A 27632-nucleotide genomic window follows, 5' to 3' on the forward strand; every position below is an offset into this window, starting at 1 on the left:
ATAGTATAAGCAAATATAAAGGAATAGGGTATCCTAAGTGAAAGACTGGCACTGGTAGAATTTTTAGTAGAATCTATAACAGAAGTTGCTGTTAAAAAATGGATAATTAATAGGGCATATAAAATATTGCATGATAACTATGGGAATCAATCAGAAGAGGTTAGAAAGGATTGGGAAGAAAAAGATTGGACAAGCAATTCACAAAGAAACAATTTGAGAATATACATATGGCTACCAAATATGCAACAAAGTCTTGAAGATTTAGGATCTTTATTTGGAAGTGTTTCCATGGGCATTTCTATATTTCAATCAGACTCCAAAGAATTTTTCAAGTAGATTACAAATTTTGGAGGAGTGATGGGAAAGAAAGAGGTAATTGGGAATATATGTTGGGACTGTAATGAGTTGACAGACCTTACAAATTACCTGCAGACTACTCTGTTATAAATACTGGATCAGCATATTGGTGTAACTAAGGAAATTAGTTTTTAAGCTGTGATACAGAATTGGAATTGCCTTGACATAACAAGGCTTTGATGAAGTTTAATTCTGGTGGCTTCCAAAAAAGCAGTTGCTAGAAATTGGAAATCAGAATCTAAACCAAGCATACTAAAATTAGTGAATATAGTACCAGAGATAAAAGAACTGGAAGTAAGACCTTTAGAAAGGGGTAAGAGGCAAATTACATAGAAAAATGGAAATTGTGAGAACAATGCATGCAGAATAATGTTTTGGAAGAGGAATGAAGTTTAAGGGAAGGCAGAAGTTGACTGATTTATGTAATGTTTGACTGAAAGTGACTGTGTCGAAGACTGTAAGTGAAGAATAATATTTGCAACTGAAAATGGCAATATAGATGGTTTTCGTTCATATGAACGTCTGATTACCTGTGTCATAAGTGATAATTCAATAAAGATGTTGCTTTTTAAAAAAAAGACATTTTAAGAACATCTTTAAAACCACAGTTTACTATTTGCCATGTCCCTGTGTGTGAAAACATGTACTTGTATTGACTGCTGCATCAGTCCACCTCCTCTGTATAAAAAAACACTCCACCCTAAAAATGTTGCATTCACTGGTTGGAGAGTATTGTTAAATAAGCTGTGTTTGTGCAAGGAATATGTCAGAGAGCTCTGCCAAACAAGTCTTTTAGAGGTGTGCACAACTTGGACAGGTAAGGTTTGAATCATACAATACTAGCTTATATATTACTTCACTGTAATGTGAACTAATACTAAATTTATTTCTTGCTTACCATGGTTTTAAAGCTGCCAATAATGCACCCATTACCAGCAGCTAGAAGTCAATCATTGAAGCATAAACTAATTACCTAGCAATGTATAAACTAGTTTTCTTTCTTTTATGGCTTAAATTCATGTTTCTGTGTCAGTATTTCTCTCATCAAATGCTCTATTGTCAGTATCAGAAATAAATGCATGCAGTTGAAATGAGAACACTGAAAGTTCTTCTTTCTCTGAATCTGACCTTGTTTTGCGTTTTAGTTTTGTTTTGAGGTAAAGGGAACTAGTTTGCTCATAACAGGTATAGTTATTAGTCTTGCATCTTAATTTTGCTCAGTGAAATGCATGGAGGAAAAACTGCAAAATATATATTTCTACTTTCTTCTCCAGCTAAAGAGCACAAATAGTTGTGCTATATATTTGGTGTTTGTTTTCAAGCCTCTAATAAGAATTAAACACAAAGAAAACATTCAGAAAGGTACTATGGTCAGTAAAAGAAAATACATGCTAGCAGACTGGAAAAGCTACCTCCCTGTATGATCTCTGATATCAGTACAATTATAACAGATGTCTGCAGTTCAATGCTGTATTTGTAGGTAATTCAGTTCATTGCTCAAGAGCAATTTACTCTCAGCCATGGCTTATTCAAACATCACCTTGGGCTATAATATGCTCAAACAGCTTTAAATGTGTCCCTTTGTGAAAAGCTGTTTTCCCTGCAATAAAACAAAGATGGGCAAACCAGACATATTAGGCTTACGTGTAGAAACATATCTGAATAAAAATAGAGGAAAGTGTATCTTTAAAATTAGATCCTTAAACACTTTTATTCGTGAATAACTTCACTTACAAAACATAGTGAATGTTATTGTATTAAATAATTGCCACTTTTTTTATTAAGGAGCAAAAAAATAGCTTGTCTTTAGGAAGATCAGATTATTAGCTCCCAAGGACTACCAATAGACACCAGGCATGTTGTTGTCATGGATAACCTTTTTTGTTTTGTTTCTGCATTTACGTAGTCGGAAAATACCTTTACATACTGCAGAATAAACTCACTTGAGTTTTAGTGCGGTTATTAATGATAAGATCAGTTATCTTGTTTTAAACATTCCAAGAATACCAGCATTATTTCAAAATTTCATAGCATGAACATGTATGTATAAGAAAAGTGCTTTCCTGCAAGCTGTGAGCAGGTTCCTTTTTCTGTTTCAGCACAGTCCCCATCTTCTCCCATGATAATTAATAATAATGGAACCCAGTAAAACAAAGCATCTACCTAGATTCAGAGATATTCCAGAAGCATATAGCGGTGCTGCGGTAGCGTTGTCGCCTCAAAGTAAGACGTTGTCCTGTTCGATTCTCAGCTAAAGTGTCTTCTGTGTGGAGACATGCGTGAATGGGCGTACCTTCATTGAACGTTGTACATCAGGGCCGACAACTCAGCACGTAAAAATCTACTGCCAATCACTAGCGGACCAGAGTTCCGCTGTGGCGACCCCTAACCGGGAAAAGCCGAAAGATACAACAACATAAAAACATAACAAAATGTAACACAGGGTAACATCTAACAGACTAAGAACTTTCTTTTCAGTCTCACACTGAAAAATTTTAATAGATTATCATTAATCAAGATCCACCACATACATTTTATACAATAACTGGTGTGTAAATCTTTAACAGGATCACTGGATAAAACAAATTATATGGGGAATGCACCTAAGATTTTCTTCATGTATAATGTAATGAAATCCATTTCACTTCCCATCTCAAAGTGTGAAAATGAAAGGTCCTAAAGTCAGTAGCCTTTAAATATCTCTTCAAAAAACACTGAAATAGGCACATCATGCCCCCTGAGATGCTTATCAAAGCAGCATCTCCATACTGCATTTCAGTCAGGAATTTCATTATAATGTGTGAAGTACTGAAGAACTACAGACTTGAGCTTAAATATACACTTGCAGTGCTGACAATGATACATCTGTGGCTTTGCACAGAACACACTGCTAAGCTAAATGTGCAAGTGTAACTAGTTGTCTAGCTTTTTTAAAATACAGACATTTTTAGAGTTTTCTTCCTTCCCACGGAGAGGGAACATGCTATCCTGTTGTCTTTGCATTAAGTTCCACCAGTGCTCAGGCTGCTATACAAACCTTGTCCCAACAGAAATGAAAAAAAAAATGAATAGAATTCACAACCAGATGAGTTTCTGAGAGAAATGGGTCACAAATGTTGCTGCAAATCTAATAACTTTTTATATATAATTCCCAGCAGTATGGTTTATTTTGTGGCATGATTTTCACATCCTAAAACTGCATTTTGGAAACTTAAGCATCATTTAAATGAGCAAGGCTACATTAGAGCACCATTTCATTTTTAAACTGGAGAAAAATAAAAACCTTTGCTGAAGAACTCCACAGCAAAGCTATGTGTCACCAGAAATATTCTGACTGTTATGATAGTTGTCCAAACACATGACCTTTCATTAGCAATTGTAACATTTTGTTTTCTGTAATGCAGTCGGACAATAGATTGATAAAACGGTGCATTTCAACACTATTAATTTAAACTTTAGGCAAGACATGGAAAATCATACTTAGTCTAGTAGTTTTCTAAAGACTTTGTTGTAACCAAGCCGGGAAAACATGAGGTAGTAGCATTTGAAAAAAAATCTATTAAATATTTCATATCATGCAAGACAGCTACAGCACTAATTTTATCACTTTTGTACTTTGAGAGTAACTTGGGTTCTGCATATAGCCTACACCATATAATTTAAGGTGAAGTTTTGGCACTCAAAGAAAAAATAATCTAGTCAGTGTTATCTGTTTATATTAACTTTAAGTAGTACATTACAGGACATTTTAAAGGCTCCATTTTTGAGCCTTCTATATGTAAGTTTTCAGAATGAATCAACTTAGTCATAGCTTTATATGGTAAACAAAGTTTCCCAGTAGTCTGAAAGAAGCAGAGAACATGTACAGCTTCTGTAGTCTGTCAATAGACGTCATGTTTTCTCCACCTCTGTTTTCTTTAGTGGTTTCTGAACTTCTCCACACTGTATCAAGTGACTTGGTTTTAAGCTGCAGAATACAGCAACATTCTAAAGGTAAACTATGGCCTCTGCTGCCATTTTTAGATACTTGTCAAGTGGACTGTCTGGTGCTAGGGAGGTAGGTTTTAGTATTTGATTATAGCAGTGAGGACTGGATATAGAGACGGAGTACAGGGAGATATCAGAGTTTGCAATGTGCTCATGCCATTGTTTTGTGCAGTGATGTCAAATAAGGAAGAGACAGATTTAATGAAGTTAATGAGGTTAAATTCAATGAAGATTTAATTCACTTTAATGAAGAATTAAATTCATTAGCAGTGTCAAAAGAGTTATTAGATTTGAGCTTAGGTGAAGGCATTAGTTTGACAATTAAAGTTTATATCACATTGTTATTTTATTTCTTTATCAAATATGACAATACTACATTTAGTGGCAATGAAAGCAAAACTATTGATTTCAGCATGAATTGATTTCATTAAAGCTATATCGAAATGTTTTTGAATACTTAGTGGAGGCTATTATAATTCCAATTTTGCAGTCATTTGATGTATTTTACTAACCAAATTATCTTCCAGTAATTGTATTACCAAACAGACAAAATAAGATTGGTCCCATTGCTGAGAGCCTTGAGGAGCTCCGCAGGGCATTAGGCTTAGACAGATATGCAGTTTACCCCAGCCACATATTTATCAACAGAACTATAACGTGTTAATGATGAGCTAGATTAATTAATTTATAATACTGTAAATGTCAAATCATATATATGTGTGTGTGTGTGTGTGTGTGTGTGTGTGTGTGTGTGTGTGTGTGTGTGTGTCTGTATATATATATATATATATATATATATATATATATATATATATATAATATGCATAAGTAAACACACACACACATTGCGCCTTGGTGAAAGTTGTCTTGTCGTCTGCTACGTGCAAAGTATTGACAGTCTATAAACATAACAAGTTTTACATCATCATGGAGCCAACACGATGTGTGACTGTAGCTGTGTTTGCAGTCACTTGGATCTCTCTCTCTCTCTCTCTCTCTGTCTCTCCAGTTCATCTAAGAATTCCAGCTTAGGTCTGATGTTGCCATTCCTAGGGACTATCATAAAATGTTTTCATTAGTAGGTTCAGGCTGGCCCAAAGAATGCATATTGTGCTGGAAATGGTTTCATACATCTTAAATGTTCCTTTTTCTCTTGACTTCCACGTTAAGCCATTAGTAAAAGAAAATAAAAATTCACAAAAGCATGAAAATGACCTTGAATGGCTTTCCCCACATAATTATGTATAAAAATGAAACCTTGCTGAGTCAGCACTGATGCATAATGTTGCAATCAGATAAATTAAGCTTGAAGTGATTCATTCAAATCTTCTGACCCAAATGTAAAAAGAAATTCGGTAAATAAATTGGCATATGAAATAACCTCTTACAATGTAAACAGTACTGTTTCTACTGCAGGAAGCATGCCATTTAGTGATTATTTTGTCAGGATGATTTCTTTCTTGAAGTGCAAATTCTTGGTCTGACATTACATCAGGAAAATATACTTGACATATATTTCATGTACCTAGTCACCTCATTATTCAAAATTACTGTATAGGTTATTTTATTTTAATTAATAGCAGAAATAAGAGACAAGCTACTGAGGCTTGTTTATTTTTTTCTCTGAACTATTTAAATTTATTTTTAGTCATGCCCCAAAATCCATAATGAGTAGAAAAAATATGGAAAATTTAAAACAGTAAAAGTGAAGCCTCCACACTACAGGCTCCAGAGACCTCAACCTCATTACTACAATCAACAGAACAAGCTCGAGGAACAGGTTCATAACCCAGAGATTGTCCATGCTATGGAATAGACTTCCCATACATGTCAAACAGAGCATCTCACTGGCCCTCTTCAAGAGAAATCTTGATGAGCGGATGGGAAATAGAAAATTTGGGTTATTGTTACATGAACGAACTTTTCAAAGTTCGAATGTCATATGGTCGACACCATATGATCGAACTTTGAAAAGTTCAAAGGATAAATGTAATGGTGCCGTACAGCGCAGAATGGGAGAATTTCCATTTTCTGCACTGAAGTGCGATCTCAGAGTTGGTATATTTAAGTAGGGGGGGGTTTGGGGAATGCAGGGGGGCTTGTCCCCCTGCTCAAAGCATTAAGGTAAAAGTTTTACTATATTTTTGTTATGTTTTATTATATATTCAAAGTTTCAAACTTCGATTATATGTTGTCGAACATATGGGATTTGAAGTTTTGAAACTTCAAATATATAATATAGACCCGAAAATTCACCCCGGGGATCACTCCAGTGGCTCTACTTGGCAGAGTCACTGAGAACTAAGGTCAGGTGGCAGGATGCCAGGGTAATACTATGGGCTAATACAAGCCAAAAAGCAAAAATAAAACTGAAGACCACAGACGAAGAATCCACGTAAAACACCTGTTTATTGCACCTCTAGCGCTTCGGCAAACGCCTTCAAAGAGTGGTGTAAACCTTGACTCTAGATAACTGTTACTGCTGAAGTGACACCCTGTGCAAAAATGGAAAAAGGGGTTGTGGATTGATGGATTTATGCAAAGAAGAAAGCAAAACTAATCAATACAAAGAGAGTAGCACCAAAGGTATTTGAAGAGAAATATAAGCAACGGTATCTGGATAAAAAAATTACAATGCAAAAAATAAGAAAACAAAGAGGAAAAGTAGAAAAGAGAATTAGTAATGGAGAAGTTAAAGAAATTGAAACTGAAGTTATGGATTACCTGCGAAGTGAAGGATTTAGTGCTGAAAATCTAACCCTGTTAACATCACAGCAGGATAGAGCAACAAATCCCCAAATTAAGGAGAAACCAGTGGAGCAGGAAACATCTGATCAGTTGCCATATGAAGATACTTTGGAACCTTCTAAATGAATCAGAACAAAAGTTCAGCTGGAGTTGCAAAGAAGGGAAGGAACAGGAAACTGTGGAAACTCTGTCTCAGTCAATGCTGTGGAATGAAGGCCAGGGAGTTCCCATATGAAAGATCAATGGATGACACAGGATGAAACTGAAGAGAATCTAGCACAGGAAGATGCTCTGGAACTTTCTGTAGAAGCCCGCAGGAAATAGAGAACAAAGAATGTGCCCCAGATTTAGAAGACAATGATCTAAGAGAAGAGTTTCTTGATCTAATAGAGATGGACAGACATATTAAGGTCAACAAAATGAATAGACTACAGAAAATCAATAAAACCCCAAAAGTTAAAAGTTTAATAAAACAAAAGAACACATTAATTTGGATTGTCCATAGAGATTCATGTGATATAACATAAGTAAATTGGGTATAAAACTGTGCAGCTAAATTAATAAAGTCTTACCGTAGGGCAGTAAGGGAAAGGAAGGTGAAAGAAATCAAATGCCATCATGGAGGTATGAAATAGAGAAAATTATAAAGCAATTAAGACAAGAAGTCTCACTGTCAAAGGAGTATAGAAGAAGGAACAGGCCAACAAAAAATACTCAGAAACATGTAATAAAAGCAATGCGCAGTTTCAAACAGATCAGTATCTATTGTGCACTATTGCAAATAATAAACTAAAAATATCAGCACAGACAGAAAAAAATCAGAATATATGCAGATAAATATAAAGGAAAAGTACAAAATAAGCAATTTATTGATGACCCAAAAAAGTATTATAGAGAATTAGGAAAAAAGGCAAAAAGAATTGAAATGCTACCAAAAAAAAATATATATATATATATATATATATATATATATATATATATATATATTTTAAAGAAATATCTATGAAGATCCTGTGGAAGTGCTAGAGTTTTTACTGTGTGACACCTTAAACCTCCTGTAACAGAGGCACATGGGATACATGCAAATGAACCCTTAAAGACATCAAGTGTTTGAGCTATATGTCTTCTGAATGTCCATGACTTTTTTTAAGTCCTTTTGGACAAATTCAGCCCAACAAAGCCAAAGACCATTAGCTGTGGACGTGCACATTTTGCCCTTCTTATGACCTCATCAGCATAGCATAAGTGGACTGTTTGGCTATACTCTAGAAACACAGGGTCATTAAACCGAGCTGATGTCCATAACCATTAAGGTGTCTGCAAAATATCCCGACTAACAACTAAATGAAAAAGTAAAAAGGTCACACAGACAAAGCAATTAGTAAAAACTACAAGAAAAACCTAGCCAAGCTAGAGTTTTCACTGTGGCTCCAAAGGAAATGTCTTCTGGTGGAGACTTTGGGGACCCCTCTTCTTTATCGAAGTCAGTGTCTTCAGTTAAAGATTTTTGAGAGAAATATATGTGCCTCCTTTTGCATGACCTCTTCCAGGGGACTTAGTGGGATGATCTGGAGAGGTATTGGAAGAGAGGGAAAGTTTCTGTAGGAGAACTGTCTGGAAGCTTGAACTCTCAGATGAGACAAAGCCCTCTCCACCACCTCAAAGGCAGAAAGACCAGGAGAAGATGAAGTTGGCTCACTGGTGCCGATTACCCTTGACTTGGCCTGTGATCCTACCATAAGGAAGGAGTTGAACTCAAGCCATCTAATGCCAAAGCATTGATGGAAAGGATGGCTCCAACAACCTAAAAGTAGAACCCATCCCAGGGTCTGGTGCCAAAGCTTTGTCTCCAAGACTCATCCTGCTCTAGGCCACCAAATGAATCATGGACACAACTGGAGTCAAAGACCTAGCTATCTTCAGATCCGATGCATTGAATTTTGGGATTTTCAGATACAAGGGCTCCAAAATCCATGGACAGATTAGAGGCGGAGAAACAATCAGGTCAAAAACAGGTTGGTGGCTCACGGATCTGATGGGAGGTGGAGCAGACAAAACCCCCATCTGAATATGAGTCCTGAGATACTTTCACATCATCTTATCCACATTTGCTTCAGATAGTCTTCGGGAGGACTTGACAGAGGACAATGTGGAAGGGGAACATGACATCTACTTTGGTGTCTCCTGTAAGAAAGGAGATTGGAGCCATGGCGAAATAGGCTGTGGTGAAAAACAAAGACTATGGCTTTTGGGAGATTTCAGTGCCCCCACAGTTGGATCCAAAGGTGACTGATCTGATCTTTTCACTATTTTGGTTGGAAGCTTTGAGGCTGAAGCAGGTTTTGGAGAATGGGTAGGCAAACTTTTTCCTCTACTCCCTGGACTCTGAAAAGGATTCTTGTTTGCTGGTGGTGTTTTGAACCCCTGAAACAGAAGCAGAAGAGGAGGAAGAAGAAGGAGGAGCAGCCCTTTTAAGACCAGCTTATTCCAGCAATCACTCAAAGCCCAAGATTTGAAGACCTCAAAAATCTGACAAGACGTTCTAGGTGGGCCACTTCTAAACAGTACACACACTCCCTGTGGGCATCAGAATTGGGTATCTAATGCCCCCAGGAAGTACACTTTTTAAACCCATAGTTGTTTCAGCCATGTCAACAGACGAAAAAGAGAAACAATTTTTTTTTGAAGGTACAGAAAATACAGAAAGGACAAATACCAGCAATGGTGTACATGAATCACCCTGTGAACAGGTATGAAGAAAAAGAAGAAAGAAAGGAGAAGAATATCAAAAATAGTAAGCAGTACCCTAGAAAAAAGGGTAAGAAAGAGAAACACTAACACCTAACACAGAAAACCCACAAACTATAAAGGGAGGAAGGGTGAAAGGAGAAAGGAGAAAAAATTATGAAGAATTTCTAATTTTGCTCACAGATAACCTATGAAAAAACTCTGTAAGTTTGAGGTAGTGTGCTAAATGTCTGAAGTGAAGAAGTGGCAACTGAGATCTTAGGTAGTACACAGTCCTGAGACATTAGGGGTAAAGGGAGGAGCTCAAGAGTCAGATCTGAGAGTCTAGGTGAATGTGGTCAACCCTGATCTGAAGTTGGATCAGATACCCATCAGTTGAGGAATGAATGAAAATGACAACATCAGATTGATTCACTTTGGTACATGTGCAAACTTGGACAGACAGCTGAAGGCCCTCTTTTGGGAGAAATGTTTCATTTTGGCATTTGTGCATATCTGAACAAATGTCTGAAGGGATCTTTGTGAGGAATTAGCTATTTATTTGGGAAATTGTGTATATGTCAGCAACATTTGCACATAGAATGCTGAATTTTCTAGCCCATATTACCAAATTTCAGAGAAACCTGACCAAGGGGATTTCAAAGTCTCGCTCAGGTAATCTGCCTGTAGTAGTTCAGAAGACAGTGGACTCCCAGCATTATACACTCTAGTCTTCTTCCAAAGTAGCCATGTGACTGTTTTCTAAAGCAGCCAATGACATGACCAGAGCAGCAAGCACTGGCATTACCATTCATCAGCACATCTGGATGCATCTGTGTGATTTTTACAGAAAGAGAAGGCTTTAAGACTTCCTTTGTTGATTTCACTTTTGACAGATCCACCATATCTGGATCAAAAGTGAAAGAAACCCTGACCAGGAGTCAACAAGTTGACAAGACTCTGTATCTGTAGTGCAGATCTGCTTTTTCACTGACCATAGAACCAATTATGGGAATCAGCCGGCTGAAAAGATGTGGTTCCAAAAGTCACAGAGCTCTTAGCAAGATGTTCCTGTGAAAGACCTTCTTGTGGCAGATGAAGAGGCAACTATAATAGACTTTGCCCTAGAGGCAGATGCAGACCTCATAATCAGGGCTTTCATGGTCCCCTTACCCAGAAGTCCTTTCTGCAACCCCAAAAGGTTGCCTGACTACTGCACTCTGGAGGCAGTCATGAGCCATTCACCTTTGCACCCATAAGCCTAGCAAAGCATAGCTTTGGATTCTTGGGTGCTAAATATAATTTCCAGAGGCTACTCCATAAAAATTTCCCTTCCTCCTATAAAGAAGAAGAAGAAAGTTCCCAATGTTACACCCAGTCAATGAGAACTCACAGCAGCAGAAATTTTCATACTGGTAGAAAGTCATACAACCAGTCTCCAAAGACCAGTTAGAGTCCAAAAATCTACTTGAGGTTCTTCTAAGTACCCAAGAAAACAGGGGTTGTTAGATCCATGTTGGGTCAGAGTTATTTAATTCAGTATGTCAGATAGACAAAATTTCAGATGGTCACACTTCAGTCCACTTTTCCTCTACTGAGGAAGGACAACTGGATGTGCTCCACAGATCTCAAGGACACCTACTATCATGTGAAGATAGAAAAGCATTTGAGGAGATTTCTCCATTTCTGGGTATGAGCCAATCATTACTAATTCAGAGTCCTGCCTTTCAGCCTCACCACAGCCCCCAGGGTGTTCAACAAGATGGTTGCAGTGGGGGGAAGCTCATCTTCTCCTGTTAGGGATACATGTGTTCTCATACCTTGATAATTGGCTCCTAGCCACTATCTCCAACTACTTGTTATCAAACCACTGCAACCTTTTTCTCCACCTGATGCAAGACCTAGGGATCACAGTCAATCTAAGCAAAAGTCATCTTACGCCTACTCAACAAATTGAATTTATTAGATACCACCTGGATTCAAGTATACAGATTGCTAGACTTTCCCACTCCAGCATTCTATCTCTGCACCTCACCCCCACTCAGGTTCTCCATTATCCTTCTACTTCAGTGAGACTAATTCTCTGTCTGCTGGGACTAATGTCATCTACAATACTCACAGCACCATTAGCCAGATTTTGCAAGAATGTTTCAGTGGAACTTAGCAGTGCAATGGTCCCAAATATATCATCCACTTAATTCCAAAATTTGACTTACTCAAATTTGCAGTCAACACATATCGTGGTGGATAATGTCTCCTTCAGTGACAGAAGGACATCCATTCCTTATGGATTCCCCTGTGGCTGTAGTGACCACTAACACATCTCTTCTATGGTGGGGTTGGGGGACATTTCTAAGAGAACACTGTCTAAGGTACTTGGTCACATGGAGAGGTCAACCTTCACATCAATGTCCCAGTGATGAGGCAGTCCTACTAGCATTGTAGGCATTTAAGGATGCCTTCTTCAGGGATGTGGTATCTGTACAGACTGACAACATGTCAGTTTGGTACATCAAGAAACAGGGAGGAACACACTCCTATCCCCCATTTCAAGAATTGGGTAATTGGCAATGTCTTGTCACTGCTTTCTAAGATAAATACATATCCTGGGGGTCATACAATGTATTGGGTGGCAAATTGAGCAGAACTATTTTAATGCCTCGTGTGTGGCTTCTTAGTCTAACTTTGACAACTTTGATTTTCAGTCACTAGGGCTAACCTTGCTGCAACCTGCTTGCATCCTACCTTAACAGGTTCAGCAGTTACTTTGCCATGATCCTTCTGCAGGAACACTCAGAGGGATGCTGTACTCCATGCTGTACTCCACAATTGGCCCCACAGGTCTCTTCTATGCCTTTCCCCTGTTGCCCTTGATAAGTTCATTCAGAAGGCAAGAAAGTGCAAGGCCAAAGTAATCCTCATTGCCCTTTTCTGGCCTCGACAAATGTGGTTTCTCTTGATTTGCCCTGTACTAGTGCATCCCCGTGGATGCTGGACTATTATCCAGAGCTATTAACACACCTGTCTGGACTGCTTACTCCAGACCAGAAAGCCATGAAGTTGACCTCTTGGTTCTTCCATTTCTGACTTTAGCCATCGATGCCAAGCTCCCTGCTTCACTTGTTCAGATCATATCTACCACTCAAAAACAGTCCATTATTAAAGTCTACCATAGCAGATGAAGTGATTTTCCATCTTGGCTGTATCAAGGGATTTAGGTCCCTTCTCTGCCCCTTATTCCTTCCATTCTTGAATTCAGAACTTTTCCACAATGGCTCCAATTATTCCACTGGTAAAGTGCAAATGTCAGCTATCTCAAATTTTCACATAGGTCAGAATGACAACACTGTAGCTTCCGTAAGAGCCACTAAGGCCTTCCTGAAGGGAACTTTTTTTCTACAGCCACCTATCAGAGACCCATCAGAGACCCAGTACCTCCTTAGGATGTTACCATTATGTTACATGCATTGACTCAACCACCTTTTGAACCAGCAGCATTAGTCAATTGAAAGTTTCTCTCCCTTGGAAAACAATTTTCTGGTGCCAGTCACTCAGCTAAGTGGATTTCAGCAAAGCAAGCACTTTCCTGTAAGCCCCCATATCTGGTCCTTCACAAAGATTGTTTCTTTAAGAACTAATGCATCTTTCCTTCCTAAGGTGGCATCAGTGACTAATTTAAATCAGTCAATAAAACTACTAGTCTTTTTCCAAGGTTCTCAAACAAAGGTAAATATATTCTATTTGCCAAATGCTCATTGCCAGCTTAGGTTCTATCTTCATAGGACCAAACAATCCAGGAGTCAGATCAATTATTTGTGGCATTCTCAAAACCTAAATTGGGCAAAGCTAAGGTTATTCCATCTAGATGGTTATCTGAATGGATTTCCTTCATTTATAGTAAAAAGGGCTTGCCTTTACAATCTAAACTTAAAGCTCATTCCACAAGGGCAATGTCCACTTCAACAGCCTGTGCCAGTTGAATTACCAATTGATATTTGTGCAGTGGCTACTTAGTCAAAGTTTGCACCTTTGTATCTTATTACAAGCTGTATGAAAAGTCTAGATTAAATTCCTCCTTGGCTCCATCATCCTCAAGAATGTTCTTCCATGACACCTCCCAGGTCTATCAGCTTGGGAATCTGTTCTGTAATTGAACTGAATAAAAATAAATAATATCAGATACAAAAGTTTTGTACTTACTGTAATGATAGGGTCTATATCAGAACATCGAAGTATTAAAACTTCAAATGTACTGATATCAAACACTTTTCAGCAAGTGCTAAGAATAGCGAAGCTGCAGAACAGCGAATTTTTTCCTCAGGAAAGAATTTGGTTGGCCGTTTCTCTGGCTTCGCTATTTTTAGCGCTGTGGTGGGTTGTTGGGTTCAGGTAAGTGTGCGATTGTTTGTACGTTAGGGTTAGTGGTGGGTTAAGTGAGTTAGGATTAGGGTGCGGGTTAGGTGTGTGTGCGATAGTGACAGACTTTAGGGTTAGGGGCAGTTTAAGTAAGTTAGGGTTAGGGAGCGGGTTAGGTGAGTGTGCAATAGTGACAGACCTTAGGGTTAGGGTTTGGGTTAAGGTAAGTGGGTAGATAGTAGTGTATGTTTAGTTTAGTGTAGCATTAAATGTAGGAATTTAAGTGTATGTGTGTGGTTGCTGTTTGTTTGATGTGGTTGTGTTGTGTGTATGTGTTTCAGAGCAGCAAATTTTTTCCATGGGAAAAAATTTGCTGTTCTGAATATTCAATATTTTCATGTTTAGATGTTTTGGGGTCGATGAAATAGCATTCGCTATTTTCATCTTTCGATAATGTGATATAATCACTAACGATAGACCCATGTTGTCCGATTTTTATCCAGTTCAACCTCCATCCTGCCTGGCCCTCGTCCAAAGTGACACAAATGGGAATCTGGTGACTAACTTGTCTCTGGCATACACTGTCTATGAGGCATCCTTACTGCTTTTCTCATAATCCTGCCATTGTTTCCTATATTCTGGATTTTGTCTTTGTGAGGAATTATTCATTTTGGTAAAGTCTGAGTGCTTGTGCATGCATGGACAAACTGTTTAAATGGATATTGGGGGAAATGTTTCATTTTGATGTCAGTGAAATGCTTTTGTATACATGGACAAACTACTTAAGGGATAGCCAGGACATTTAGAAAAAGAAATCAAACAATGCAGCTACACTGCTTGACAGGCATCAATGTAGAAAAGCCGAGAAAAATGTTAATGTATATTATTCTTGATTTTAAAACAAGGATACAGTAAATCCTTCCATTATGACTCACAGATGATTAAATGAATGATCATTTGGCTAACTGAAATTTAAGTATTTTTCATGGGAGTAGGCCCCCCTGAATCCCCAGTGTGGGGGGCAGCCACCCACGCCCTCCAAATTAGCATTGCTAGTCTCTTTTTGGTTTGTAAAAAAGTAATATAAATCTCTGTCTCTCATGAAAGCAATGTCTCAAAGGCATACCTCTCAACTTCTTAGTGCAAGAAATCTGGGCATAGTCTAGAATAATGGGGTCAAAGGCCCAAACATAGGGACAGGTTTAAATATTGCTCTTATAAAATGTGCACTTAGAAAGTTGCTAAAATAAGAGGGTTTGTATTAGTATGCATTTTCTGGAAGAAATGAAGTCTGAAACACAAATGAATGTCACTGTTTAATGAATTCAATCCTCACTGATTTACCAAAAAAACACAAACTTATGAGGTGAAAATCTGGGCATTCTGGAAAAATCCGGACAGTTGAGAGGTAGAGTTAAGGGTGAAAGCTAAGTATTCAGCACGTTTCTTAATACTCTATGACAGCCCATTTTGTTGCCTAGGTGAACTAAGAAGTAAAATCAATTAAAAATGTCTTTGTCCAATTAAAAATGAGGCCTCAGTGTACTCTGTATTCTTAACAGGCTTACTGAGGTCTCCATGAGAGGATCTTGAAATAATCACAATTACTGCAGATTTTCAGAACAACAAATTTTGCTGCCCAAAGTATTATACTGTGTGTCTGAGCCAGAGATTTGTATATGGCTTTAGAAACCTTTCTTCTTCCTTTGGTGTTTAAGTAGCTGAAGAGTATCATAAAATAGGATAGGTGTGTATCTAAGGCAGTATACAAATAGTTATTGGATTTGATATTTAGGATTATCAATGAGCTTTTATAAAATGTGTTTTATAATTAAAATAAAGATAATTTTAGTTCAGACTTCCTGTATTGATGACTAGTATACCTATCATGGTTGGTTTTGGGCAGTAACAAAAGAATTGTGTAGAGTATGTAAGTTCATAGGTTAGTATTAGGTCATCTGCCTTTGTGGATCATTTTAAGCCTAGCCAAATTTCTCATCCCAAAGTAAGACTCAAACCCTCTACCTTTTGCATATGAGAAAACCAGTATGACTCATACCGTTAAAAGCAATTTAATGCAAGGGACTATTTCTTTCTTTTTTTCCCAGTATTTTTTATTTCCTCTGTTGTTTATACTTTGTATTTATCTTTATGTGTTATTATTGGGGTTATTTTATAACTGAAATAAGGCATTTCAGAGATACAGCCTATATTGTCTAGTAGAGCATACTCCTACTGCTAAACAGTAAACACACTCAGTGTAAGTGTCTAGTATCTTATTATGCCACTGGAGCATCCTTTTAGCAGACTATAAACCACACATTGCTGTGTCGACCCAGTGTTTACTGAGCTAGCACTGACTATTAAAATGAAAACAAGAGGCTGTCAATATGATGTAAGCTTCAGGTACAAATGGTGTCACAGTACACACTAAACTTTTTTTGTGCAATATACATAAGGATTAGGATGTATTTTTCTATATGTACAACAGCAACAGTTAGTTCATGTTTTTTGCTGTGTTATAGTTCATATTTACCAATGGGTAAGCAATTTACCAAGCAAATGAATCCATATACCTAGACTCCCTGTTAGGAGGATGGGCCAAGGAACTTTCCTGTAATAGACCCTTTTTTGTGGCTGCCACGATTTCCATTAAATCCTCCTGTGAACCTTTGCTCCAGTGTGTTTAGTCCTTGGGCACTGCCAAAATCCTATCAGATTTATTGATGATGGGTTCCACCATGTCAGGGTCCTTCAATGCCCATTAAGCCATCAAATCAATGAGTGGGTCAACTGGTGGCACCATCCAGGATGAAGATGGGCTGGAACCAAAGGCTTCCAGGAAATTAAGCTCATCTGGAGAAGGATTATCGGTGGACCACTCCCCTCTCTGATTCATCAATTTGAGGATCTCACCAAAGGTGACATCTTCAGAGAGGGATCTAGCAGCACCTTCATTTTCATCTAAGTCTGTGTCTTCAGTGAAAGACCCTGAAGAAGAGTCCAACTGCTTCCACTTGCATGCCTGTTTCCTGTGAACCAGTTTGGGGGTGGGGGTATTGGAAGGTTCTGAATCAGACTATCAGACTGGGAGATTATATAGTACATAGCCTGGGAAGCCTGTGGAAACCACTGTCCTTATCAGACAGGGAAATTGGAAGTAGAAGTAATTTTCTGCTGAGGTTTAGATGTCACCAAACTGGGTGGATACACCTTCTCTCTCAGCATCAAAAAGACCCACCCAAAGGCCCACAAAGGCTGAAGATGTGGTAAGTTTTCCAGAGCCCTCCTTTCACCAGACAGAAAAAAAAGCTTTGGAACAGAAGGGTCTCAATCCTGAGGCCAAGCTCTGCATTGAGCTATCAAGAGCCAAGGCATTGAAGAGGAAGAGATGGATCCAACAACTTAGGAGTCAGTCCATCTCATGAAGTGACTGCACTGATGCTATGGCTCTGAGTCTCTTCCTGATCCAAAATATCAGAACTAAAAGAGGAATGGAACTGTCAGAGTATAAGAAACTTGTATTATTGTGTCCAGCAAAGACACTCTGGGACAGATCAGATCAGAGATAGCTGGGTCTGAAGGTCAGACCAAGATCAGATAAGGAAGAGGAGGAGGGGGATAGTTGGCCCAACATTCATTATGTTCCAAGAAGACGGTACCAAGAGAACCTCAAGCTGAATATGTGCTCTAAGGAACTTCCTCCCTCATCATCCTGTTGACATCTTGTTCAGTCAGGTTTCTGGGTGGCCAAGCCCACAATTCCATTGGAGGATCAGTGAATGTAGTCTAGGACTCACTGGCTCCAGGGAGAACTGGGATAAAGAAGGATACTGACTAATCTGAGGAACTGTTGTCTCCAAATGTAGAGGTACCTTGGTATCCAAACTGAACAGGCTTCACTTTCAAGACTTCTAAGAGTCCAAACACACAGACTCTCCAGGAAGTTAAAAGAAATAAAGCCCTATTCTAAACTACTATCCTAATAACTATGTATCTAACTATGTATATCTATAAACACCGTAAAGAGACATACACATCTATGATATGAAAAATGATACACACTCTATGAATAACCCAACTAACTGCCTAACTCTAAAGTTAAATTCTAAACCTATTCCAAAAGGTTAACTAGAGAGAAATATTTATTTCTTTCTGTAGCAAATCTGAGCCATCACCAACATAATATGGATCAGTATGGTTTTGTGGAGGGGAGAGAAAAAATTGACAACATAATTATAATGATGATGATGCAGTGGGAGCAGAATGCAAAAAAAATACCACTGTCGATGGTGGTTTTTGATGCTGAGAAATCATTCTGAAGAGTAATTTGGGATTTTATGAGTAGGGCAATGGAAGCATTTGCATTCCCTGATAATAACATTAATTAAGTGGATATATGGAGAATCACAGGCAAGAATTAAAGTGGGAGGGTTCATCTTTGATAAGTTGCATTTGAAGAAAGGAACCAGGCAGGGTGCCCTTTTTCCTCTTTGTTGTTTGCTTTATATTTAGAGGCTTTGGCAAAGAAAATAAGGGATTCAGAAATGCAAGGATACAATTGGTATGATAATCAAGAAAAAGTTGGATTTGCAGATATTATTTTGTGCTGATAAATCCAGAAAAGGACAACAGTGTTGTGGAACACTTTGGGACAGTTTCAAGTCCTTTTGGGATATAAAATTAAAGATGATAAAACAAATGTTATAGCCATAAATTATGTACCCACAGATGAACTGGTTCAGCATTACCCATATTTATGGGGACATGATAAGATGAAGTATTCAGGAGTATGGATTAAAAGGGCTGTTATGGCAGCTAAGGATATGTGGGAAGAAACTTAAACAATAATACCAAAACTGAGAATCTGAGAGCTCTTGTTTATTAATATGGATAATAAGATACAAACAGTGAAAATGTTTTTAGTCCCTTTAGTTTTATATATGAGTCAAGCATATTTTTATCAACTATAGAAGTTGTGAACAATTATTTTTTTTACTGAATACATTTTTATTGATTTTCACAAACATAAACATATATACAGTATGTATATCAAAGAAATAATTACATGGTCAAAGCTTAAAGTGAAGAAACAATTTCAAAAACAAACATTACAAAATAAACTATTTACACAGGATGTCTATACTTGGACAAATTTTATTTTCTTGAATGTGTCTTTGAATTAGATTATAATTTATTACAGTCTTCTGTTTCCAGCACTTGATTTACATTCTGCCATGCAGTGCTTAAGGAAGTAGGTTGTTCTTTTCTTCCCTTGATTGTTTTCAATTCCAACTGCGAGACTGATAAAACCATGTTCTTGAAATGTTTAAAATTGGGAGGCGTTACAGCTTTCCAGCTCTGTGTAATATTTTTCCTTGCAATCGCAAGGAGAGTCCACAAAATTACATATGTTTGCCTTGGAACACAAGAAGGCACAGGTGTATTCAACAAAACTAGAGATTTTGTAAGTTGAAAATTATCAGTGGAAAGTGCCTGTAACAAATAATTAATACTTTCCCGATATTGTTTAAGTAAATGGCATTCAGAGAACATGTGTTGCCAATTGGCTATTGATTGTGATTTACATCTCCAGCATCTATTTTCTTCTTAGTTCTAATTTGTGTGGTGTTAGGTATGTTCTGTGTATAAATTGCCATGTGAAAAGATGCCAGTATAGTGATAAAGATGTTAGTTTTGGAGATGTAAGAATTAGTTTTTTATCTTTATCATCTGGTATTTTACGATTGACTGTTTCATAGTATTTCCATATATTTTGTTTATTATGAACTCTTGTTTCTTTAACAAGTTTGTACAATATGGATAAAATTCCTTTCCCATTTGTGGGAAATTCTATCAGTGTTATTAACTGCTCTATGAACTTAGGAACCTTTTCCCTAACAGACTTCTGCATTATTGCCTGTTGGTTTAAAACTGTCTTAAACCCTGCAGTGTTAATGACATATCATTTTCAAGGTTGAATTCCCTTATAATTTGCCCTACCATTAGTACTTTATTAGTGTTTATCAACTAATGCCAGTAAATAAGACCTTCCCTACTAAGTGTTTTAACTGCTACTGAGTCCTGAGTTATAATATTATTTTGTGTATATAGTATTGAGACTATGAAAAAAAGACCATGCTTTTAAATCTAGATTTTTGTTTACAAAGTGCATAAAAGTCTTTATGGTATTGATAATGTATTTAGAATTTATATTTTTGTGTTTTCCTGTTGCCATATATAGCTTCAATAACCAAAGTAAGCTATTCTGTACTATTTCCATATGTTTATTTATTGTATCATGAGTGGTTTTTAACCAAATGTTTTCATGTATTAGTTTCCATTTGGAAGTATATTCTTTGTTTAACTATAAAGAAACTGTTTTTAAAGCTGATGATTGTATATATCCTTCCAAATCTGGTAAGCCTATTCCACCTTCTTCCCATTTGTCAAAATGATGTCTTAGGGCAACTTTAGGTTTTTTAGCGTACCATACGAATGTTGTTATTAACCCCTCAAATTGTTTTAAATATGATTTAGGTGAAGGCAATGTGCAAGCTTGTATAAAATACAGAATTTTTGGGAATATAATCATTTTAATTATATAGTCTTTTCTCCGTGGTAAAAAATAGTTTATTCCATTTTTGATGAGTTCTTTGATATTATCTAAAATCTCTTTATGGTTTAGTTGTACTGTAATTTTAACTACTAGGATTTAGGTCTGTTTGTATTCATATTGCAGGCTTTCATAATGTTCTTGTTTAATGGATAAGTTATATGCAATTTTTGTGATATTTTATACTATAGATAATATCAGCAATTAATATGAATTTATTAAGGCTTCATCTGATTCATGTAATCTCTTACTTTTAACTTTTCTTGTACCTTGTTTTTCTCTATGAAGCACAAGAGAATCCTTAGCATTTCATAAATAATACCCAAACTGCCCTTAGTATATTAAACAGAACAGTATTGCTGTCATATCTTATTTAACAATTGAACTTAATCTAATCATCTTCATAATTAATGACTAACTGTGGACTGACATCCGACTTGGTCATGTTTGTCACATATGAATGACATTTCTTATCAGTCCTGATAAGTGAGCTGGTTCTTATAATGCTTTCATGCCATTTATATCCTGCCATACAACTACTTTATTGCATCTAGTTGAGCTTCTTACTGAATAAATTTGTGTAGATATATATTTATTTATTTATTGGTTTCTTAGCTGTTAAATTATTATTACGTTTGTTGTTATAAGTAGTCATACTTTCTTTTATAGCTATATGTGCTAATATGCATACATATGAGTTTGCATTAACTGTTTACATCAATTGCTTCTATCTTGTTCATGATATCATCTTATTTGCATATATTATAGTACTTTGTGGTAATTTCTTTTATTTCCTTTTACAATTGTTAAATCTATGCTATGTATATGCACATACTCAATAGTGCTTTGAAGCACTTGTATCTTGGTATAAAATATGTACTTATCACTTTAACAGCCTTTTGGTTTAAGTTAAGCCCCATGTTGCTTTGCTTCAAATGCTAGTCTCTCTCTCTGTAATCAAGTATGTTCGTTTTTGACCATTTATGAATATGCAAACAACTCTATTGGACTCTAATAGCTTTTTTTTATTATATTACCTCAAGATGGATGAAAAACACATTTTACCAGCTCGTGTCTTCAGCGGGAAAACAGAGAACTATAAGTGAAGCTTTTAGTCATTCTAGAATGGGCCATGAGCTTAGAGAACCAGTTTTTACTTTCAGTTTCTTCTAATTCATTTAAAATGACTACCAGCACCCACTGCACCACAGAAAAGTGCTCCAAACTTTTTTAATATTAATAGCGCTCTTTTAGCTATTAGTTCACAATTTACAAAGAAACAAAGCATAAACATTTAGTTTTTAAAGTTATATAATTTTATATTTCCTAGACCATTCATACCAGAGTCAAAAACAGTATAGCATTGTGTTATCAACTACTAAAGCCTGAAAGCATGTATGGTAATTTCATCTTTCATATGTTAAGACATGGCCAATTAGTAATATTTGTTCTTGATATTAAAGCAGTCCTTTGATATTTGTCTTATTTTGAGTTGAAGGAATTTTTCTGGGAAGGAAATTGGGTGAGAGTTAAGTGGGATAAGTTGATCCTTCCAATAGAACATGGTGATTAAGGATTACCTGATTTGAAGGGATATTTTAGAGCTACACAATTAAGTCTAATATACAGAAGGTTATAATTTAGAATGGAAAGGGTTGATGTGAAGCAGGGTGGGGGCCAAATTTCAAGAAGCAAAGATAATGGGATTTTGGCTGTAGATCCTTAAAGAGAATAACAGTCATGCATAACAGTATATTCATAAAGTAGCACAAAATATTTTAAGAACTAAGCCAACTTGCGAATAGAAGTAGGAGATTTTGCAAGACGGATGACTGCAAGCAGGGGTACAAAAAATAGGCAAGAGGGGCTAGAATTTAATGGAGAAAATTGGCAAAGGAACCAAGGTATTTGGAGGAAATAACAACAGAGGGAAAGGTCATAGAGTGGGATGAAGACTAGATGACATTTGGACTGCAGACTAAAGACTGCTTTTCCTACAGGGAATTGATATCAGTGTGTAGACAAAGAGAAAGTGATAGGGGAATCTTAAGTGAAAGACCTGCTTTGATGGAGTTTTAAATTGAATATAGAACAAAAGTTGCTGTAAAGAAAGGGATAATTAGCAGGCCATATAAAATATCACATGATAATTATAAGGATTCCTATTAGAACTCCAAATGCTTGAAATGTCGACACCATATGATCAACATTTCAAGAGTTCGAAGGTTAAACGTAATGGCGCCGTTCGGTGCAGAATGGGAGAATTTCCCATTTCTGCAATGAAGTGTGATCTCAGAGTTTATATATTTAAGTAGGGAGGTGTGGTGGGTGCAGGGGGGGGGCTTTCCCCCCTGCCTGCACAATTAAGGTAAGTTTTTTTTTGTTTTTTATTACAAATTCGAACTTGTAAACTTCAATCATATGTTGTCGAACATATGGAATTCGAAGTTCAGAAAATTTGAATATATAATATAGACCCTAACTATAAGAATGAATCACAGGAGCTTAGAAAAGACTGGGAAGAGAAACTAGAAAAGCAGCTTACAAGAGAACAATGGAAAAAATGTGTGTATGACTCCCAAGTATGCAACAAAGTCCAGAAGGTTTAGGATCTTTGCTTGGAAGGGTTTTCACAGGTATTTTATACCCCAAACAGACTTCAAAGAATTTTTCCTCAGGTGGATAACAAAGGTTAGAGTTGTGATGAGAATACGTGATGTATAACATATGTAAATGGAAAATATTAATATTGCTTTGTTACCTTTTCTTTTAATGTATGTTTGCCTATGTCTTAAGTAATAATTTAATAAAGGTCATTTGTAGTTGTTTGGGGTCAGACTACATCAAATATCCCCTTTCTTGTGTGAGTAAATCAAGTTAGTAATGAATCTTTGGGTAATTGCCCCTGGCCAATTCCAAAAGAAGGGAGAACCACTGATGCTTGGTCCAGAAGGAAGTCACAACAATGATCTTTAGACATTCCTTTTGAATCTTCAGAAGTACACTGGATATGGGTGTAAAAGCATACTACAGGAACATTCCTGTCCAAGGAAAAGAAAGGGCACTCATCATCCAGGTCTTCCTGTATGAGATCCAGTTGACTTTGTAGACAAGAGGCAAAAAGATTTATCCAAGGACGTTTCCATAGATGGATCAAATGTTGGAATGCCTCCTGATTCACTTTCCATTTGTGGGGGTCTGTCTTGGTCCTGTTCAGCTTGTCTGCTACATAATTTTGCTCTGTTGGAATATAAGATGCCTGTAGAGTGAGATCATGCTGGAAAGCTATATCACAAGCTAACATGCATAGGGGCTAAGATCTTGGTTATACATCACATTACTGTGGTATTTTCTGTAAGCACTTGGAGGTTGTGGGGACCACAGATGATTCAGAGAGTTGGCAGCATTTATAAGCTAGCATGTCTTATGTTTTGTGCTTTTTCTGCCTTTATTGTTCCAAACACTCTCCACTTTTACAACCATTTTTGACAGACTACTTTGGAGAAGGGGGCAATAGATGCAGACTTGGACTGAGAAATTTTGCCTCCCCAAATTGATTTCCCTGTTCACAAATCCCAGAACTGAAATTTGAAATAACAATGGGTGTTGCTGTTGGGGCTATAAAGATTTCAGGTACTATTCTACCTTTCTCAAGTGGAGTCTTGAAAGAAGTATCGTAAGAATCAAGGAAGCCAACAGGGACCCAAAGTCCTGAAGTATTTTCAAACTGTGACAGATGCCTGAATGAAAAACACTGAAGAGATCTAAACATATAATATAATATAATATAATATATATATATATATATATATATATATATATATATATATATATATATATATATATAGTTGTGGAAGAAAAGCTTTTTATACTGAGGTGTGTAACAGACATCCCAGAAACACAGTTCTATGAAAAAGAGTCAAAAATGATGTTTGAATATTCCCTAGGAACCCCAGCCTGTGTTGTTGAGCTCATACCCAGGAGAGAGATTCCTTACACTTTGAAACAAAGACTCTGCAAAGATAAGCAAGTGTGTTATCACAGGAGCTAGACACTGTAACCACCACTGAATGTGATCCAATCACAAAACCTTATGAAACATCGAAATCTGGATAAATAGGAATATGATGATATGCATCTTTTAACTTGGTTACTAGAAAACTCAAATGAGGAAGAAAGGTAACAGCTTAATTAAAAGCATTTTGAATTAGGTAGGAAAGATCCAGAACTGATCTCCAAGAGCTCTGTCTTTCTTTCTTTCTTTGGCACTAAACATTCTTTTATAAATTCCTTCCCCTAACTGAAGAGGACGAACAGCTTCTATTCCCCCGAGACAGCATATAATGTAAGACTGGAGGAAAGAGAAGAGTTTGGCCTGGTGGATAAGGAGGAATCCCCTGAAAAGGATGAATTTCCTACCACTGCATTTGTATCATAGATGGATCACACTCAGCACCCTGTTGTCTGAAACCAATCATGTTGCCAAAGAAAGAAATAGATATTAAGACCTTCAAGAAGAGATAATAGACTGCCTGGGGCACAAAGTCCCATATATACTCATTCTGACTTATTTGACTGTCCTATGTTCTGTCTGATTCTTAGCAAGCTGCCAAAACTGCTTATTTTGTTTCTCGCCAAAAGCAGACAAAGAAGACTCTTTTGGTGAATTTTTATTTTATTTATTTATTTATTTTACATTTGTTGACCAGGATAGTCCGACTGGATATATGTCCATTTTCAGTGGAGGCCCGGGGAGAAAAGCGCCATATACCAAAAAAGAGACAGTATATACATCACTGAGTGATAAACTCAGGCAGACATGTTTAGAAAAATATAGATAAAGAATACAGGCAGATATCAATATACACAATGTGCAGACTTACATCTGATTGGCAGAGATGTATCAGAAAATGTGAACATAGAATACAATCAGATCTCATAATTCACAATGCTTAGACATTCAAATGCTATGAGGCATAGATACTTGGCTAAACAGCAGGTTGGGTAGCAAGGCACGTATTAATGAAGTTGTTAATCAGGTTTAGAACAAGAGCACAGCCAATGAGATGTGAGGTATTTTTTGAGCTCTCTTTTAAATAGGTGTAGTGAGGTTTCCTTGGTAATGGTAGTAGGGAGTAGATTCCAGATTTTACCGGTTGAGTTGCCAGATATAGCATCACCTGCAGAGTTGTTGGATTTTAGGGTCAGTATCATTAGTTTATCAGCTGAGCATAATTTCCTGGGGCCACCATGAGGGGTGACAATATTTTTGAGGGCAGGGGTATTATCAGGTTGATGGAGTATTTTATGTGCTATTATAAGCTGGTTGAACTGTAGAAGGGTAGGATACTCTAACCATCCCAGTGCTTTGAGGTTCTGACGATGGTGGTTCCTAAAAGGCATGCCAGTAGCGAATCTGGCTATATGATTGTAACATCCTGATAATTTGTTGAGATCAGTTTTGGATAGGTTGGTGAGTACAGGGGATGCATACATAAGGGTAGAGAGGAGGTGTGATCTTGCAATAGCTACCCTAGCTAGGGGGGTGAGGAAAGGTTTGGCTCTGTACAGGGAACCACGGTTTTTGTTGACGGACTTAATAGTGTGATTGACATGCTTATCATATTTAAGGTTTTTGTCTGTTATTACACCTAGAAGTTTTGTATGGTCATCAGGGGAGATAATGGTGTCATTGCTAGATTTGATGTTGAAGGAAGGAGGAGAAATTCTACGGTTAGGAGAGAAAAGTAGTAGCTTAGTTTTGTTAGGATTAGAAGCAAGCAGCGATTAGCTAGTCATGTTTCTACTGTGTTGAAAGTGGTCTGGGTGAGGGTTAGAAGTTGTGTAGGAGAGGAGGCAGAGCATATTAGCATTGAGTCATCTGCATATTGGATGCAGGTGGCACTTGGGATGGCAGTGTGCAGATCATTGATAAAGATAGAGAAAAGAAGGGGACCTAGTATGGACCCCTGTGGGTCACCTAGGGTTAGAGGAAGTTGGGATGACAGCTTGCTCTGCCATAAGACAGCCTGCTGTCTGCCGTTTAGGTAGGAGTGAAACCATTGTATTGCATGTTGGCCTAAACCGATGGTTTGTAGGGTATTGAGCAGTAGTTGATGGTTGACCATATCTAAAGCTTTTGAGAGATCTAGGAAGAGTGCTGAAGATAGTTTGTTGTTGTTATGATGAAGACTGATGATATTAGAGAAAGATAGAAGAGCCGTGGTGGTACTGTGGAATGGCCTAAAGCCATGCTGAGAGTCAGCGAGCTTTCCGTTTTGAATAAGAAAGTCCATGATTTGTGTATGCATCTTTCCTTAATTTTGGCTAGTGGTGAAAGAATGGCTATAGGTTTAAAGTTGGATAATTCTGTGGAACTTCCTCCTTTATGGAGAAGTATAACGTGATATTTTCCATATTGCTGGGATGGATCTTTCTGAGATGGATCTGTTGATCAGAATAGAAATGGGAAGTGCTATAGCATCAGCTGCGTTTTGAAGATATTCAGCTGGGAGATGGTCGGCAGCTAGTGTAGTAGGTTTTAGCTTTTTGAGTAAGGTCTGGATCAGGTTGGTAGGTACAGTTTGAAACATAAAGGTGGGTTGGGTGCTGGGTGGATCAGGGCTAGATGCGCCAGAGCTGGTGTTTGTGTCTGGAGTGAGATGGGTAGTTAGAAACTGGATAGTTTCAGTAAAAAAGGAGTTGAAGCTGTTTGCAATTTCTACAGGGGATTTATCAAGGGCAGCTGATGAGGTAGGAGTGGTGGAACGGCCTGGGTGTAGAAGATTGTTAATACCAGCCTAGACGTTTTGAGGTTTTAATGATATTTTTGTTGTAGGAG

General features: G+C 37.2%; 1 protein-coding gene across 3 annotated transcripts in view; it reads left to right on the forward strand.

Moving 5' to 3' along the window:
- Positions 1-1064: 1064 nt before the first annotated feature.
- The window catches only part of LOC122808128 (carbohydrate sulfotransferase 5-like), a 116901-nt gene continuing 90333 nt past the window's right edge, over positions 1065-27632 (forward strand). Inside the window, exons 1-2 of one of the 3 annotated variants that reach the window (XM_044079096.1) lie at positions 1083-1174; positions 4279-4350. The gene's annotated coding sequence lies outside the window, so the exon portion shown is untranslated. Of the gene's footprint in view, positions 1175-4278; positions 4351-27632 lie in introns of all 3 variants that reach the window. The other 2 variants (XM_044079095.1, XM_044079097.1) reach the window with 2 other exon arrangements.

Source organism: Protopterus annectens, chromosome 8.part0, assembly GCF_019279795.1.
Source record: "Protopterus annectens isolate FY-2018-M chromosome 8.part0, PAN1.0, whole genome shotgun sequence".
In the NCBI taxonomy this organism is placed as follows: Eukaryota; Metazoa; Chordata; order Ceratodontiformes; family Protopteridae; genus Protopterus; species Protopterus annectens.